At 37.2% G+C, this 15,705-nt stretch overlaps 1 long non-coding RNA gene and 1 pseudogene across 2 annotated transcripts in view; one reads left to right on the top strand and one right to left on the bottom strand.

Moving 5' to 3' along the window:
• Positions 1 to 15,705, top strand: part of LOC146475649 (ras-like protein 1) — a 491,817-nt pseudogene that overhangs the window by 57,418 nt on the left and 418,694 nt on the right. The window lies entirely within an intron of this gene.
• The window catches only part of LOC146475651 (uncharacterized), a 145,425-nt gene that overhangs the window by 18,171 nt on the left and 111,549 nt on the right, over positions 1 to 15,705 (bottom strand). Inside the window, exon 4 of the long non-coding RNA XR_014865928.1 lies at positions 1,731 to 1,802. This is a non-coding gene — a long non-coding RNA (uncharacterized LOC146475651). The remainder of the gene's footprint in view (positions 1 to 1,730; positions 1,803 to 15,705) is intronic.

Raw genomic sequence — 15,705 nt, forward strand, 5'->3', positions numbered from 1 at the left:
TAATCAATTTGCGGTCGAGATTAATGGATACTACAACGTTTAGGCAACACCAGCTCAATGTGGTTCCAATTACTTGGCCTTAAAAAAACGTCCTCAATTGTTCACCGTCCATCTCAAGTATTACCTGTACTATTTAACACAATCTGTGTTTATCCCATTCTACGGATTAGAGAACTCACGTCAATGATTTTGTCGTTGCATCTATATACCTAAGTATCTGCACTTATTTGCCACAAGAACAAAATCGCTCGCCAAAATGTTCCTAATAAATCCCGGGAATAAAACTCGAGCAGATAGGCAAGCTCGCAAACCGGCTCACTGACGAGCCGCGAATACCCGCTCTTTTCCCAAGAATCAACTCTGTTTCGCTAATATCGTCGCATTTTGATAAGTGACAGCTCGCCAAATGCGCCGATATATTTGAGCTCCTTTCAGAAAGCAAAACAAAGCTCTCCTTGTCTCTGCTGCATCCACAATGAGTCTATAGTTTTTCAAGCAGGGAACAACTGGATGGAATAGCAGACATTTTTAAGTAATGCCGACCTTTCGGTATGCGCTAGGAGGGTTTTGACGAAATATTCAAATTAAAACACCTCTCGGTTTTAAGTGAATAAAACTGAAATGAACAACGGAGTCTTGATACGGTGATAAATAAACACTGCGTCACAAAACGCAAAGAAACCAGTTCACATACTGTAAGAAGGAGAAAGGAACTTTCCCCCAGCTAATTCTTTGTCTTGGAGAGAATTTTTAACTACTTATTTTATTCCTACATACAAGAAAGGTAACGCTTTAAATGGAGTGTAGAATGAATATTGAATATATACCTTGAAATGAACAACTGTCAGCCACGCAAAACAAACACTGCTGTGGCACATCGTGGAAAAGAAAAATAGCTCAAGAGGTTACTTTTAAAATACCAATAAAAGAATAGATCTAGATCTAGATCTCTAAAATATGGCTAAATGACCAGAAATATTTACCTAATGATTATTATTGTATTTGTAAAAGAGTTCGGTTCAGAAATGTGTCTATCGGTCTGACGGCTTAATGTTTAGTTTCGATTGAAATCCGTGAATATTAGAGAAATCGCAGTGCTCTGTACGGCACGCAGCGTAAAGTGCCCACAAATTTTATTCCATACATTAGTAGATTGGTGTTAGTGCTTTTGAGTTAAAATAGACTTGACCCTAAGTCAGGTCCCACTTTTGCGAAAATAGGCTTTAACTACATATATGTCACGTTTAATGCATTCTGAAGATTAGGAGGAGGTATTTTGAAAAAATTGTAACTCAGTCTAAATTTCACAGAAAACCAAAGTTAAACATTTAGTTATTATTGACAAATGGAACTTCAATGAGCAACATTCAAGCTGTTTGAACAAGGAATGACGTTTTGGCATCACCGGCAATGTGTAGATAAATTGTAGAGTCGCCAAAGGTAAATTGGGTAGTTTTGAGGTCACCTTGTAAACCGTCTCGCCAACAACGAAAAAAATCGCATTGATCTCAGTTAATGTGATATTTGTTTATGGGATATAATGATTGATGTTCTTAGAAAAAATCAGCAAAATCGGTGAAAAGCCGAAATTTGCCTTGTCCGTTCTAACGCGGACAGCCTCTTAAGTGCGCTGCTATTATTGGACCCAGGGTGAAGTGCAATAGTAACATGCTAAATCACTGCTAAAAGAAGAACAAATATTAACAGCTAAGAAGGTTAATCACACTTACAGAAATCCCAACCATGATTGGTGTGAAAATATTTCTCCTGGTAGGTGTTCAATTTTATTCTTGTCAAGGTACCTGTAAATGAAAGAGAAATTTAATTTGTTTAAGATTTAATAAAGGTAATCAATATTTAATGGCAATAGGATGGGTTAGTTATTTGAATTCATAAGAGGGTTGAAGCACTTTATTTTAGAAACTATTATACACCGAGACGAGAACAAATTCCGACATTTTTTTCGTCGGCTGAGAAAGAGAAAAAAATTGAAAAATAAGGCATTAATTTCCCTCTATGTTAATGAAACCAGGCAATCTGACAACCAGCTTACCATTTACAGTGTTATACTGCCACACCCAATCATAATAACATGTTTTTGACTGTGATAATGGACTGCGAGGAGTCTCTTTCTTTTCCTAACTTCTGTAGCGCGCGATAGATCGAGCGTAGCGCGAGTAGCGCGCGATTGATCGAGCGAACGAGGAAGCCGCGACCAGAGAGAAACGCGGGCGTAATTTTGCCGGCGCTTTTGCTAGCGTGATCTGAGGAAAAAGGACTGCTCGCAGTCTAGTGTGATAACGGACGGAATAATACTCTATTATTATATAAACACCGATGAAATACCAGGTGAGCTTTCGTGCGAAAATATATCTTCACACGTTAAAAGACCACCCATGAATTGGATTTGGTATCTTGCATTTTTACCGACAAAATATGTTGTGTTCGTTTCATTAAACTTCTCTTGGTAAGGGATGCCCGTCATTTCGTCCCCTTTATTTTTTTTTCCATAGCAGTTCGAGTTCTTTGTTCGACGTTTCAGTTTTAGATGTAGCTCCTGATTCATTCTAAGGAATGTCGACATTAACTCCACTTTACTAAACAAAGCATTGTGCTTCATGTTACCTATTCACTCAAATAGCTAACTGCTTTGCTTGCTAGCTTCTACCTTTTTTTTTCTTTTTAGTCTGCTAATAAGTCTGACTGTCTTTGGTTCTCGTGAAGTCTTCTTAACTAAGACCAAAGCCGAGGCGGAGAAACTTTTTTCTCTTAATCGCCCCAAAACAGCTAACTTTGGATAAAACAAATCAAAACTTCATGTACACAATAATTGCAGAATTTTGTGAATCCAAAGGGCTATTTTCACGATGGCGTCACGATGGCGTAAGCCTGCAAAGGATTATGGCCGTGTAAACTTAGACCGGCCCTAAATAACGAAGAAATTTACCTGGGAACAGTTTGATGTGGTCCGTTAATGTTCATTGACCTTGATTTTACCATGGCGACCAAGTTTATATAGACCTTTTTTTCAGAGAATGGGACGTCAGATTTTGTTAAATGAAGAAAAATTACATTGCTCTACATTATGTCAACAAGGAAGGCAGTAAGGACTTAGAACGCTCAAGCAGTTTAAGGCCTGGGTTAAGAGCTTTTAAGAGGAAAAATGGTTTATTCTAGATAACTTTAACAAATTCAATGGCACTGAACTGAAATTTAGAAGATAAAAAGATCTCATCATTCTGAAAATTTTCTAAGCATGATAAGTAGTGCTATAGATCACGTGACATGTCACGTGATCGTTTTTGTGAAAAAAGCAAAGATTTGACAGGTAGGCGACGGTTTTAAGAGAAAACATCAAACAAAAACGCGTTTCTAATAAAGATTAAATATATCCATCGCTTCACGTTTGGAGTGATCGTCTATTGTTCTCCAGAAAAAAAAATTATCAGCACAAAGGTCATTTTTTAGTCCACAATTCAAACTTTGATTGTTAATTTCTCCAATTTAAAAACTTAAGGACAGTCATTCCAAACGTAGAAAGTTAAATATTTAAAATCTGCTTCGGAAACACTAATTAAGTTATCTATATAAGAAAAAATTCGCCGCCATATCGCCGATTTACGAAGTTTTCATTTTTTGGTCACGTGATGTGTCACGTGATCAAAATTATACGTTAAGGCAAAAGAGAACATCAAGTATAATATTCAGGGAAAATTTCATCCTGTTCTAGGCAGAGAAACCGGAGATATAGAGGATCATTCATAATTTCTGAACACCCTTGAAACCCAGGCCTTAAACTGCTTGAGCGCAAATATTTCTTTTAAGTCGTCACTCTTACTCCACACGGAATTAACGAACGCTTTTTATTCGACTTACTTACCCTTAGCTCTTACGTTACCATAGTTCTATCAGTTGCGTAGCTCCACAGCTGATATATAAACCATATACAACCCACAATTCCTTGGTTTGCTCTGACGAAGGACTATTACTTAAAACGTCACTAATCGAATCTCATCACAATGGCCAAATTATCTTATCAACTCTGTTGACTGATTAAGCCAAACATCGGTGATTTTACGCTTGGGTTCCAAAATGTTGCCCGCGTTGGAAACGAAAGGGCAATTCATGTTTGCATTCTGCGTGCGTATTTTAACAACACGGATAATCAAAAAAGAACAAAAAATGATATTTGTAATCGACACTCTTGATCCCCCTAGAATCAACGAGCGCTTCGCTTACCATTCGATTAATTTTTTTATTTCGTTTTTCACGTTACAATGTCATCACCAGTAGCGTAACCCACAGCTCCTTGATTTGCTCTTTCGAAGGGCCGCATACGAAACATCAATTCATCGCTCCTTTCCAGGCTATCACAAATGAAAAAGTTACATCTATTCTAGCCAAGTAGGAGTCCGAATGGAGGGAAACTGTCGATGCCACTAGCAAGAGCGTACATTCAGACCTAATAATATACGAGTTTCCTTGTATTTGTAGTTGTATAAATAGGTCGCTAAACAGGAGATTTCCAACAAATTTGTATTAGTAGATCTCCTGCTTATTTTATCATAAAAATATAATAATTCCCAGTGTTAAATGTAAAATATCTAAAGCCTGAGACCTTACCTATTCCATTGGGCTTAATATAGTTTTACAAAACGCTCGAAAAAATCCGAACGTCCTGGTCACTTGACCGATGACATCACCGCGGTAATAATGTTATGAAAGGTACTTCAAATAAACATATATACACCACATAACACCATGCAATAGCAAAAGGAATTAGCTGCAGGCCAGTACGTGTTGAAAATGGATAAAATACAGTGCCACACAGCCAAAATGCTTAGAAATTTACAAAGAGCAAGTACAAACCTTACTGATATTATTTATGACACTCAGTTTCTAGCAAAGTTTGATTGTTAAGTTTTCTGTCGAGATATTCTGATTGCCCTCAGTAACTAAAGAAATCGTAACAGCTCAGTTGTTTCCTTTATTTTTATTTTCATAATCCATATTTCTTAAGACAATCTTTCAAAGTCCAGGTTTTTGAATCGTAATTTTTCATTTTTATATTTTTTTGTTCATACTAGTGCTCCTTTATTGGTTTCGATTACTTTTTGTTCTTTTCATTTCCAGAAATGGAAAATGGCGGATCCAAGATTGCCACCTTTTGGCAATCATGACTTATTACGTCGTGATATGACGTCATTACGTTCAGTTACGGACCTCAAAGGAGACATCTTTGGACGTAATATCTATCGTCGAAGTCTCACGGTCATAACTTTTATATTCCCAAAGTTATAGAGGGGGGGGGGGGGGAATACGCCCCCCCCCCACCTCACCCCTCCAACCCCCCCCCCCCCCCCCCCTCTACCAAAGAAGATAATAGAAAAAGTCCGGTCTAGATAGGGTCAATTAAACAGGTATAGTACGCGCTTCAACAGCTTCTGGCTGATCTTACAATACCTTTCATACTTGCTAGTACGTGCCCCAAGCATCTTTGCCCACTCTGCGCTGCTTTTGTAATTAATTGTTTTATAGAATTTTCAATTTAATCTTACTTTTAAACATAGCCTTGTCAGCTATAGCTTCTTGAGTTACATATATTCTTTGTAATTTACTTTCGCTAAGATCAAACAAATTGTGTATGCACTTCTTTGTATTTCTTTTAGTTGAATAGAAGTACGAATCAAATAAAAACTAGTCTTTTTGTTCCTTTTCTTGAATACAGTTGTGACTACTTGTAGGATTACACCTGTGTCAAGTTGTACGATAGTTGTACGATAAGATTTGTCCCAACTTCCACGATTTTATGAAATAAACGCTGTTGAATCCAAGTCAAGTTTTCGCTTATCACTGCGTACCAGTTCGAGTTTTGATCCTGTACCTCATTAGAGTTACCGCTCTTTCCCGCAAGCCAGTTGCACCGTTGAGTTTAATTCCCCCGTTGTCAATTTTCCAAAGCGTCAGAGATTCCTAAGGTTCGTAGTTGCCCAGAAAGTGAAAAAAAAAAAAAAAAAAAAAAAAACCTACCGTCACATTTGCACTGAAATAAATTTTAATCAAAATAAATTGGTTCTTCGTTTTCCTAACAGCTCTCGGACCAAATTTTCTAACAGCTTTTAACCGTAACATAATTTGAAAAAAAAAATGTACGTTTCACAAACTTTTACTTAATACTTCTCAAAATGACTCCAATTCGACCAGAATTGTTCGCTGGCCCCATTAGCTAGCATCGAGTATCTTTCTTTTTGGGATTTTAGCAGTGAACATAGTCTTACTGAACATTTAATTAGTTTTTTGAAATTTCATTAATTTATAAGAAAATTAGGTACCATATTTATTCCTCACCAAGTGAGTGTTATTTTTTCAAGGCGCTCGATAGCTCAGTTAGTGAACAACAAGTCGATCGCATTGTTGGGTAACCTTGTCTTTTTTCCCGCTAATTACTTTTCGGATTTTCTATGCTCTCAAACCCATCTTGTTCGATGAAAAGGTGTGAAATATCACAACATTATTTTCCAAAATCGATTTCTTTTCGAATCAAGTCATGTGTGAGTGATTTATAACAGATTAACCTTAAACATTGGGGACAGTGTAGTATAAACTATTTGAATATTTTTCAAAATGCTATTATAGCTTTTTTCGGCGGTTGTCAAGAGTAAAACGAAAGGAAAATTAACGGATAGAAATTAGTTTTTTTTTCTCAATCAACGAACTCAAAACATGCATTGACCATGTCCCGTATTATGAAAATCGTAGAGGTTGGTTTTTAGAACATTTTTTAGAAGAAAAGTCACTGAATATTCCATTTCTTTGTATGGTGAGATTCACGAATGAAAGAGCGACGAAAAAGTTAAGCCCCTTTCAACTCAGTAACTTTAACCGATAAACAACAACAATAACAAAATTCCGTGGTAGTTAGTTGGAAGGCTCATATCGTTCAAGTCGTTCTTTTAAGTAAATATTTATTCTAGCAATATCATGATGTATATTACCTTTTTAATACGGTATTAAAATATTTAAATAAGATTACATTTAGTTAAACATCTAATGATAAAAATTAGCGAAAGAAGTTTTACACTACAAGCATTATTTTCCGTCACACTTTAACCTGTAGATATTAAATAGATGCTCATTTTTTTTTGGCATCGAAGCTAGAAGCGAACAGTGACATTCACACCTCACTGTTTTCGTCCTGGATTTTCGCTTTAACTTGGCAACAGAAGTGGCCAGAAAATATTAATTTGCACAGAGTTTTTGTCCGCAATTGGCCGACTACTGTCAAAACGAAAGCTGTATACCTGCGTTGCGTCATAAGCAGCAAATACCTCTATTAGAGGATTTGTCAGTGTGTCAGGTTTCATTATGAGTTCTTCGATACGCTCTCAAGGAATTCCAAAAAAAAGTGTGTCTCCGAAAATATCGAAGAAAACGTGCGAACCTGACAGCCCCGCAACAAGGTTTTAATATATCGAATTTTCTTCAATGTATCTGGGTTTTTTGTTATGTGTGTTTGTTAGTGCTGTTGTAATTGTTGTTGTTGTCGTTTTTTTTTTCATTGATAAGTACCAGACAAAGATAATTTATAACATAGGTAGTAAATTTGAGTCATCAAATTCAATTGCGCGAGCGTGCTTCATATTCCTATTGTGCACGCTGATGACGTCAGCAAACAAATGCCTCGAGAAGAAAAATTTCTCCGCGATTGACTTCTACATTTTGCATTCAAAAACGGGGATAAACGTCTACAAAAAGTTTAACTACAGATGGCAAGAAGCGAACCAGCTGATGAAGAAGATTTGCCAACTTTTTCTTTGGGATTGGAGTTTTTAACTCCCGAAAAAAACTTAAAGAAAAGGAAAAAAGAACAAGCAAGGCCCTTGTCATCGTGTCTCGCAAAACTGTTATTTTCAGACGCCAATTTCGCTTTCTCAGAGGGAAAACACACCTTTTCGAAACGATAAACTGAAAGAAAAACTGTTAAGGAATACTCGACAGTTTCAACAGCGAAAATCCGATAATAAAAGGCGAAGAAATTGTACTTAAATTACAAATTGTCGTTTGATCCAGCCGACGAGCAAGCGGACATTTCACGCAGATCATTATTTAAGCCACGGACTTTCTTGGTAATGTTTGAGTACTTGCAATTACGAGAATCCAATTAACAAGAAATTACAGGTTTGATTGTGAATTTGTACTTAAGCTTAAATACTTCTAATTAACTGATTCTTCGTATTCCTTAACAATTTTTTTTTGCGAAATTTTTGAAAACCGTGGTTTGCACCCGGGTTCGATCACTTTTACTACAATGGACTTGCAGCTCCTTCAAATCGCTTGCGCGTTTATCATCTCGGATTAAAAATTGTATGCCTTTACTTCGATAATTAGAAACTATAACTATTTGAAACCAAAGGCGAATTGCTTTTTTTTCTTTACCGTGTAAGTTGGGTATTTTTACTGAACATGGGGTTGTTTGCTACCACTTTGCACATTAAGTGAATATTTGGAAAACCTCTGGTCAACCTAGAATCTACGGGTTACTGACTGCGGCTTTCAAAATGTTATAAAACAATTGATTCATGCGTCAGTTGTGCGTTCATCGAGATATGAAGCACTTGGGAAGTTTGATAAGCACTCAAGAAGCTAGAGTTGCTCTCGGCTACACCTTGAGCAACTCTTACGCATCTTCCGTGCTCTCCAAACTTCCTGCGTGCTTCATAACTCGATGAAGCACGCTGACGAATGAATCAATTGTTAATTTATCATTAGGAAAACCCACGTTGTTTGGGCTAAGGAGATGAGCTATACAAATTGTCTGTATTATCTACCAACTCGGTAATGTCGTTTACGTGAGTTTTTAATTCAATTTTTTTTTAATTTTAAAGCAAAATTTCGTGCCAATAGTGTTTCAGTTCCTAATCAGAAACTCGGGCAGCTTAGCTTGAATTTACCTTTGAACTTACAACAAGTGGTTTTTTCCAGTTTGATTAATAAACGTGATTTATATTACCTTACCTTACTTATTTTGCTTCGCCTCTATTTGTCACACTAAGGTTAAGTTATTTTGACTTCATTTCTTCTGATAAAGACGCCCTGTGTTATATCTGTTTTAATATTCAATCGGATTATTTTCTCGCTGGGTAAGTGTTCTTGACATAGCTGTTCAGTAGACCTTGAAGTGTATTGACTATCGCTTGTCTTTTCGTCCGTCTTTACTACCATCAGTTTAGTGTATTCAACTTTCTACGCTCAGGAGAGAGTAGAGAGTCAGCTATGGTCGTTTGAAAATCACAAAATTTCCTTGTAATCAAACCTGACCTCTCAAAAAAGACATTTATATACATCGGTCTTAGTTTTGCATGGAAACCGCATCAAAAAACATTTAGGGACACCCACCCAACGGCTAGTTTAACTGAAAATTTTTTCGCAAGGACTTTTCAACCCCCTGAAATTGGGATTTAACGGAGAAAAAATTACTAGGGTTATGTTTAGCCAAAGGTCATTTCAAATTTTTGCCACGCTAAAAAGCAAATCCATTTTGTTTTCAGGGTGTTAAATACCGTGTTAACAGTATTAAAAAAAAGGCACCTGACATTTCGGAAAGCCAACAGCAACTCTAAAACTTTTTTGTTTAGGATCTCGTCCCTAAAACCATCGGCCATTTTATTAGATTTTTAGCTAAAGAATCCGAACAGATAAAACAAGTCCTATATCAGCTTACACTAATTGGCCTTTCAAAAACCCAGGAAACATTTCATAAATCTTGTTTTAATGCTCTCGTTGAGTGACCCTGAACATCGAGTTGCAAACTTTCTGCCACACACTCACAACACGTGCGTATTTTGTACATCCATATAAGAAAGTAAATTCTGATTGGTTCTTCAGGTTGTGCAAGACCTGACCAACTCAGACTATAGAGCTCATTCGGCTCCCTTATTTATTTCTGTTCTCTTCTGATTGTATGAGATATTTTTTTTTAAGTAAATTATTTTCCACGTCACTAAATTTATGTTCTGCTATCAAAACCAGTTATTATCTCCGATGTTTCTTGATCTGTTTGTAACTAGGAGTCAAGAACATAATTGATTTAATAATAATTTAATGGAAAATTACCGCTTTCACTTTCCCCTGTGTCGGAAGGTTTCAAAGCTAATAAAAAAATCAATGCTGCCTTGGGTACTTGTTTGCCAAGGATACCAAAAGACATATCGTAGATATTATACTTGCTAATCTAAACAGTGTTGCTCAAACATTGTATAAATAAAATGCCTCTACTAGATATTACAATTTTACGCTGTTTCTTTGCCGAGTGAGTCTATAATGTGTTAGTTTCTCAGAGAACAACCAATATTTATTTGCAGTAAGGAAATGGAATCCAAGATTGTGTCATATGTTTGATAATTGTAAGTCAAAGATAATGTGATTAAGAAATACAAACGGTGGCAAAGCTAACAAGGCTGTGTTGAAGAAAATGGACGAACGCTACAGAATTTCTTGCAAAATGAGGACTTTTTCAGCAGTTGTGAGAATCGTGAGCACATATCGAATGGTGAGAAAATCTTGAGCTTTTTTATGTTCTTTTTATTCCGTTTTTCGTTGCTAAACCTTGCGCTGCAGCTTTTGCCGAGCGATCTTTTCCACCCTTAAGGTGATTCCCTTACAATGAAAGTAATATTTGAATTTTATATTTCCCTAGCTTTAAAAATGAGTCTATTTGATCACTCCTTGTCAGGTCGTGTGGTAGCAGAAATTATATAGATAAAACAGAGTTGAGAATAAAATTACGCATAGATTTTTTGAAGCATAAGCAACAATTAAAGATAACTTTTTTAATAGGGAACTACAATATTAATCGGTATTGACCCAAAACAATATTTTAAGTCCCCAAATGGTGGGCAAACTCGTTTTCCTGGAAATGACTCATTTTTCTGTAGTCAATTGTTTTCTCTAAAAAAAACCATAAACAGGAAAATAGCAATGAATGACATGTTTTCAGCGTGCATGCGCCAAAGTCATCCGGAGATGGACTGTTTGCGATTACATTGGCGGACGTTTCGATAACCTAAGCGAAAGTCGTTATTAGGTTCAAGCATAGCCAGAAATACTATACAACATGGCTGCCAACTAAGCATGCGTAAAGGACACATACACGGATTAAAAATGGCGGCAGATCATAAAGAGAATGAGGGGGAAATTATAAACTATTGCATTTTTTGAACTGTCGTCGAAAATGCAACTTTCCCCAGCTCAAAAATCGATAAAGTAGTGATCGAACAGCACTTCAATCGAAGGAAAGGCCAGGATAAAATCATTCTAGGCAGTGCCTTTTTTTGATCGAAATAAACTCATAAATGAACACAATATCCTCTTTCTAACCTCTTAAAGTAGTGCTGACCTTCATGCCTTCCTTCGTCTGATGAGGGAAAATAGTTTCTCCGATACATTTAATTTCCCTAGCTTCCTATTCAAAAGACGTGATGTTAAGCTACCAAAACGAATGTTTTTGTCCCCCAAAAAAGCGTCCACCGATAAGTAGGATTTTTGTGAATTGCGAATTTCCTTTTATTCTGCGTTCAGTACCATTTCTACTTCATAAAAAAAGGACCTTTCTTTGATGCTGGTCGATTCCTTAAGAATTCGGTGGCACTCATATCTTTTAAAGCCTTTAAAATGCCCCACTTACACTTTTATTCGATCTGGCCGCCATTTTAAATCCGCACCTACTGATAAAAACCGCTTGCCGTCTAGGATTTCTGGTTATGGTAAACTGTAGAGCTTCAGTAGATGGTATTTATGGCTTTGGTCATTGACCTGATTGTAGGCGATCGAGATGCTATTTGTCGTTTTTCAGCTAAGACGTGATGTTATTGGCTGTAAAATTACAAGAAATGATTATTCCTTTTCGATTCGTCCGTTTCGATTCGTCTATTGTAAATGAAAAGTCCGTTGGCCTATTGTAAGTAAAATTAGTCGGTTTGTATAGTGTTTGCCTGTTTTGTTGATGTTGGCAATGTGGTCTCAACTACCCACCCTCGCCCGAGTTATCCTGGGCGAGCAAGCCTTTTACTTATTGTGCAAATTGTTTTTCAACCGTCTAAGTTTGTCTTGGGTGGGCGAGACAACTCGCCCCCACCCGGCACAAAATGAAAATATCTATTTGTGCTCCAGTTTCGGGTTTACAATCGCACATTTATTTCAAGAATTTAAATTCATATCATATATTCCTACAGTGAATTAATAAAGGAATTAAAATCAAACTAAAACATACACCGCTTTTCAAAAGATCCATTTCAACCCCAAGCTGCCGACTCAGCTCTATGCCCCCTGAAGCTGATTGGGACTCTTCGAATTCGTGGGTCCATTTTGTAAATTTGGTCCATATCGACCCCAATAAAAATGTTTTCAGCCCTGCCAAAAAGCTGATTTCGCCCACAGTGGAAAATATGTCATGATGGGCACCTTGGTGCGTATAGGTTCTTATCGAATTCAATCACTGTGTTTTAGGACTTACAACTTTATGATGCGGAACATCGCCAAATCGTTCTCTAAAGATGGCTGGAAGCAAACGAATGAAGTTTTCACCGGCAACGATCAAAAGAATATTAGTAAGTAGTGCATGAGACAGCATACTTTCGCATTATTTTGCAACTGAGCTGGATTTGAAGCCCACGCGCTCCTGCTAAATTAAAAAAAAACGGGTTTTCTTTTCTTTCTTTTTTTTTTTTTTTTTGTTGTTGTTCCGTAGACTATTCTCTAAGCGGCCATCATATAGCAGCAGTCTACAGGGACGTCAAAGAATGTCATTTCTATTTTCCGGAGTTTGAAGAAAGATCACCATTCAGGAGTCTTGTCAAGGCAGAGACAAAGGAAAACTAGTTAGTTCCCGCTGGTCGATGGAGTCTGGATAAGAGCATACGTTACTCCCAGAGATCGTTGAGAGCGCTCTCCCTGAACGCGCATGTCAAGTCTTTTAAGTGGGAAGCTTTCAACGAAAAATCCCTTAAACTGTGCAATTCTTAGTTTGATTTTCACTAGTCTTGGCGATTTTACTGATATAGAAACTGATATCACAAAGTTTACCAATCTATAGTATCAATGCGAAGAGACAATGTTTTTAGTAAAACGTTTTACAAAAGGAAGGTGTGAATGAGATGCACCTGGTATTAAATAATTTGTATCTTAACAAATGGTTAAATTTGTAACACTTTTATTTGAGAGTATAACTATCTGTCGTGGGTCGTGGGTCGTGGGTAGAGGTCGTGGGTATGGGTCGTGGGTAAAAGCCGTGGGTAAAAGAAATATTAAGTAAATGAAATAAATCAACTAAAATAAATAACTTATTTTTAACAATTAACTACTCATATGTATAAGAAAGAAAGAAAGACACACTTTGGTAGTTCTCACATAGACGTCAAACGCGAAATAGCCTGTTTTCACGTAGAACCGGCAAACGCGAAAATGGCGGGAAAATTGTGGTCACGTGGTCATTTTTGCCGTTCGCGTTTATACACGTATACGAGATGCTAAATCTCTCTTATAAAATTTAGTTTACCCAGACATCTTTCATCTACCTCTTTCACAACGACAACCAGCAGGAATCCCTACACATTATGAATTAGCCGCCCCTTGTGTTCTCAGCAAGCTAGGTCGGGGGGAAGTTGGCACTCTGGTCATTCACCTTATAGGTATGAACTGGTCGAATTGCCTTCCAAAGTCAGGAAGTGTCACGGCTGCGGTGTGGAGTTTTCTGAAAAGTTCCGATAACCTCCTGATAATTTTGTTGTGAAACACGTAGACCGTAGACTCGTAAGGAGGAATGAGCGGACAGGCCAGTTTCACTATAGCGCTGATTTCAGTAATACTTATTATCATTTGGACAGTAATCATATAGCGCGTAAAAATCCAGTGTTTGACGGCAATGTTTATCTTTCCATGGCGACATATCAAACCCTTGATGCTAGACAGTATCATGTCATCAGCACTTCCAACGTGAACGTAGTTTTGGTTTGATTTGTTTTAATTGAACTACCAAGATGGGCTATCGTTAATGTTTTGTAATCGCTTGAATAGAATTAAATATACGAGCTATACAAGTTAATCAAAGGTTTCTTTTTGCAAACAGGACAAGCTAGATTTTGTCACGCTAATTCCTTAACCTGTCAATTCACCTGTTGTCCACATTATACGCTTGACTACTTCTGCGCATTTGCGTATAAATGCCCCCTTCCGCAGTGCCAAGTTACTATATACTTCTCTAACTTGAATAACAGATGATGGGCTTGAGGAGTTCATGAACAGATTACTGTATTAAATCTATTTTTGATTTGTTCGGGAAGGCCTTTATAATAGACTGGTCTGGTCGGAAAAGAGTCGTAATGGTCACGCAACGACGTCACGCTAGGTTGTCACGCCAGGCGGGACAATGCTAACCCTAACCCTAACCCTAAGCTAAATTAAGCTAACCGGAGTGCTATTTAAGCTAACCGGAGTGCTATTTAGGCTAACCGGGGTGCTTTTTAGGCTAACCTGAGCCTACTTCATGTAATGTTAAGGAAATGTCCAAGGGCAGTTTGAGGTATGGAAGCAAGTGTTTACCGGGACAACATGTTACATAAACAATAAATGAAGGGGAGGCCTACATAAACAAAGAATCAAATTTCAGAATTGGCCGAAAGGGACGGGAGGGTAGGCTGAATCGATTACGAGGGGATAGACTTAAGCCCGCGATGCTTGAGGGATAGGTGCAGTTGTCAGCGAAGTTGCACACACTTTACGAAGGTTTTAAATTATTTATTTTAATTATTTTAATTATTTTACCCACGACTTTTACCCAGGTTTTTTTAAGTTAGTTATTTTAGTTGATTTATTTTATTTATTTAATATTTTTTTTACCCACGACATTTACCCACGGCCCACGACCTCTACCCACGACCCACGACCCACGAGAGATAGTCATACTCTTTATTTGATGAAATTGAACTGAATTTATTATTTGTTTGATAGATCGATGACATTGTCTCCCCCTCCTTGGGTTACATCGTGTACATTGTGGTAAGTGTTACAAAACGTTTAGTAAAAGATCTCATTGGTGTATCACTGACTCGGGGATGATTTCATTAAACCTAGCTTGCAGTGTTTATCAAAACATTCTCACTTGTTGTGCTATTTGGTACGCAGGGACATTCATATTCTCTTTCGCAAAGATTGCTTATTTATAGTATCAATGCGAACAGATAATATGTTTTTAGTAAAACGTTTTACAAAAGGAAGGCATGAATGAGATGCACCTGGAATTAAATAAATTATATCTTAACAAATGATAAAATTTGTGACACTTTTAAGTCTACTCTCTTCCTGTTGATCATGAGGATGGATGGGCAATCGAAGCAATTCCAGGAATGTCCCACAGAAAAAAAAAAAAAAAATGGCACCAGAAAGGTGTGTAAGAGTGATTAATTCTACAAAGGTCACCCACAGGCAGCCCAAGCTCACTATCAGAGAACCGTTGAATTATAAGGATTTGTATGGGAATACAACGGATTTGTGTAAAATGGTAGAAAATAACAGTGTTTTGTCAATAAAGTCAACTTACCCTGTTTTTTCTTGTATTCTTTGTCATTTACCAGCTTTTCAAGCCGATTCGGAGCGATTTCGGCGAGTTAGCGTCATTCGGGTTTCTACTGTTAAGTGTAACGAAAGGCCAAA

The sequence above is a fragment of the Pavona decussata genome, unplaced genomic scaffold, assembly GCF_977016875.1.
Source record: "Pavona decussata unplaced genomic scaffold, jaPavDecu1.1 SCAFFOLD_84, whole genome shotgun sequence".
NCBI classification, from domain to species: Eukaryota; Metazoa; Cnidaria; class Anthozoa; order Scleractinia; family Agariciidae; genus Pavona; species Pavona decussata.